Genomic DNA, 3,485 nt, shown 5'->3' on the forward strand with positions numbered 1-3,485 from the left:
TTTCTTGAAGAACCTCCATACTGTTTTCCATAATGGCTGTACTAATTTACATTCCCCCTAATAGTGTACCAACACTTACCTTTCATCTTCTTGGTAGTAGCCATTCTAAGAGGTGTGAGGTGATATCTCATTGTGGTTTTTTGGTTTTGGTTTTGGTGGCTGCTCAGTATGGGGACCTGAACCCTTGACCTTGGTGTTACAAGGCTGAGCTCTAACTAACTGAACTAACCCAGCAGTCCCTCACTGTGGTTTCAATTTGCATTTCCCTGATTATTAGTGACGTTGAACATTTTTTCATATACCTATTGGCCATTTGCATGTTTTCTTGTGAGAAGTGTCTATTCAGGTCCTTTGCCCTTGTTTTAAACAGGTTGTTTTCTTACTATTGATTTGTTTCCCTTCTCTCAGGATTACTGTTCTGTGCTACCTGTTCAGTGTTTGAAAATCATTTTCCTATATTTTGTCCTCCTTTTTAAGGCAGAAAGGTATATCTGGTCTTGTTAGTCCATCATAGCTGAAAGCAGAAGTTGCCAATAGCATTTTGACTTTTATTCTAAGAATAGGCAGTGTTGAAGGGTTTCCAATGGGGACTCACATGACCAAAGTTGTTTTAGAATCACTGACTGTTATGTGGAAAATGGATTGGAGGAAAGCAAGATGGGAGGGGGGAGGCAGCAGTTTACAGGTTACTCTTGTAGTCCTGGTGGGAGATGATGGTGGTCTGGACCAAAACAAATTAAAATGGAGGAGAAACGTGGGGAAACGTAAGATTTGTTTAGGAACTGACAAGATATTATTCCCTTTGTGAAGTTCAAAGAATATGACTGTGGCGAAAGATCTTTATTGACTCCTATGCTAAGGGAGTTTCTTGTGTGAACCTCTGAAAATTCTACCGTGGACAAAAAGGGTGTATATAAACTGTATTCTTGCTTCTGGATAGAGAGACCATTTTAAGCCACTCAGTGATGACTATCCGAAAGGCTGGCTTTCTGCTTATACCGTAGTTGACGCCTCAGTGGTTGTTATGGACTGAATTGTTTCTGTGTCCCCACAATTCTTATGTTGAAGCCCTAATCCCCACTGTGATAGTGTTTAGAAATGAGGCCTTCATGAGGCAATTAAGAGTTAGATGAGGTCGTGGGGGCGGTTTAATAATGGGATTAATCTCCTTATAAGAAGGGATACCAGAGAGCTTTCTCTCTCTTGCTGCCATGGGAGAACACAGTGAGAAGGCAGCTGTTTGCAAGCCAGGAAGACAGCTCTCACAAGAAACTGTCTCTGCTGGCCTTTGTGACTTTTAGCCTCCAGAACTGTGAGAAAATAAATTTCTGTTTGTTGGGAAAATATAGGAAAAATGGTCATGGCCCCTCAGATGTTTAGAATCTTGCCGAGCATTTGATGCAAACAGGCATATGCACTCAGGTGTTCCTTGGTTATCGTCTAGTGTAATTGTGCATGTGCAGCCAGGTGTCCTGGGTTATCGGCTTAAGTATAAGGATGAGTGGCTCTGATCCATGGTACCTCCCAGCTCCGGGATGCCCCTCCTTGGGGGGGGGGGCATGGGGAGGCCACTACTGCTGCTGGAGGCTGCTGCTGCTAGTGTGTCCGGGACCCTCTGCAAGGCCACTGCCACTGCCGGACCTGTAAGCCGATGCCACTGAGGAAGCTGAGGACTGAGCTCATGTCATCTGCCAACAGCTCCTGGAATCTTTCCCAATTACCTAGCATGGACCTGCGTGTGAGGGGTCTGGGGACCCAGCCTGGCATGTGAGGGGTCTAGTGACCCAGTCTGTACAATGTGTTTGGAGGGTCTGAGCACTAGCTCTGACAATATAAATGGAAACTTAGTATAAAATAATAACTAAAATAATGAAACATTTTGGCTTTAGTTATGATTTGCCTTACTTTACGCTGTTTAAGCTACAGTCTATGGCATTTTATGTCAGCCTGAGCTGACCAATATAGGGGTGTCTAGTTCCAGCAGTCATAGTTATGACTTCTCATATTTCTCATTTGAATAGCAGAATATATGTTCATGAGCAATATGGGTATACTTAAAAGAAGGCAAGTTTTTGCTTTGCAGTGCCTTCCACAGTGCTTTAATCTTTTCGATAGTGAATTGTTTGCAAACTCCTGTGATAATGTTAATGCATTTATATTAGCATCAGCTGTCAGCTGTGAAAAATCCTAACTTCTTGACTTCTACTTATGTCAAATAACATTATCTTATAATAAACTCAATGGAGGACTGGCAGTGAAAAGACCTTCTACTGATTGGCCCATAAACAGTTTTTTAAGTCATTGAGTCTGTGTAAACAACGCTAATTTTAAAAATTCATTCTAAAACAGGTTCTGTTAGGCTGTTCCTAGGTTCTGAATTCTCTTGCTTCACTGTTCAAAGACACCTGCTTTCTGATGATAGACTATTCACTTCCATGGATTAAATATAAGAATTAGGAGAATGGACTCTGGTCTGTTGAGAAGTAAGCTCAGTGAAGAGAACTCAAAGAGTGATATGAAAAGGATGGGTACTGTAAGAGAGCCTTTCTTTTAAAAGGTAGAAAGGAAAGCAGGGAATGTACCACTGACAACAGGGTATTTTGAACTACTTCAAGAGGCCAGTTTGAAAATGTTTTTAACTGATTCAAAATAACCTCTTATTTATATAATTACCCATCTATTCAACACATACCTGTGCCTGTGGTGTGAAATACTTTGCGCTGTTGGAGATATATAAAGATGAAGACTATGTGGATACAGACCTTGTGTACTTCATAATTACTGGTGACATGACGTTTCTAATTAATCTGACACTATTGTCACGATGAACTAAGCCCTGCTAAGGTGTGTATGTGCGTGTGTATAAAAGAGCTGCTTAAAGATTTTGAGTTAATTCTTGCAAGACAGTAAACAATATAGTAAGAACTTCCTATTCTTAGTATTCTGCTGCTCTGCTCTTTTGGTGCTGCCAAACTGAACCACTTTGCATTTCTCCCAACATTCCAGTCTATCTAGAATCAAACGCCATTAATAGCCTAAGACTGTTTCTTATCTCACTTTCAGGATGAGAAAACAGATTCACAATAGGTTTGACATGGCATGCTTGAGGATACAGCTAGCTTAGTGGCACAGCTGAAGCAGAAACTATCCTGAAGACTAAGTATTATGCCTTTTTCCTCATTCAGCTCTGTTAAAAGTCTTCCTAACGTCTGAGGCTCAGCTGAATCGTTATTACTTCCATGAGGCGTTCCCTGACCCTTCCCAAGTAAACTCCCCCTGCCAGAGTATTTTGCACATAAATGCATATAACAGAAACATTAAAAAAATTTTTGGGCCATAATAATCATATACAGTGTATATTGACAAAATAAAAATTTAACAAAAAAAAAAAAAATTTACAATAAATGACAAATATAATGCAAAAAAAAAAAAAAATTTTTTTTTTACCAGAACTTTCTTCCCTAATTATTCTATCTGGAGAATCT

This window comes from Galeopterus variegatus, unplaced genomic scaffold (assembly GCF_000696425.1).
Source record: "Galeopterus variegatus unplaced genomic scaffold, G_variegatus-3.0.2 Scaffold899, whole genome shotgun sequence".
Taxonomy (NCBI): Eukaryota; Metazoa; Chordata; class Mammalia; order Dermoptera; family Cynocephalidae; genus Galeopterus; species Galeopterus variegatus.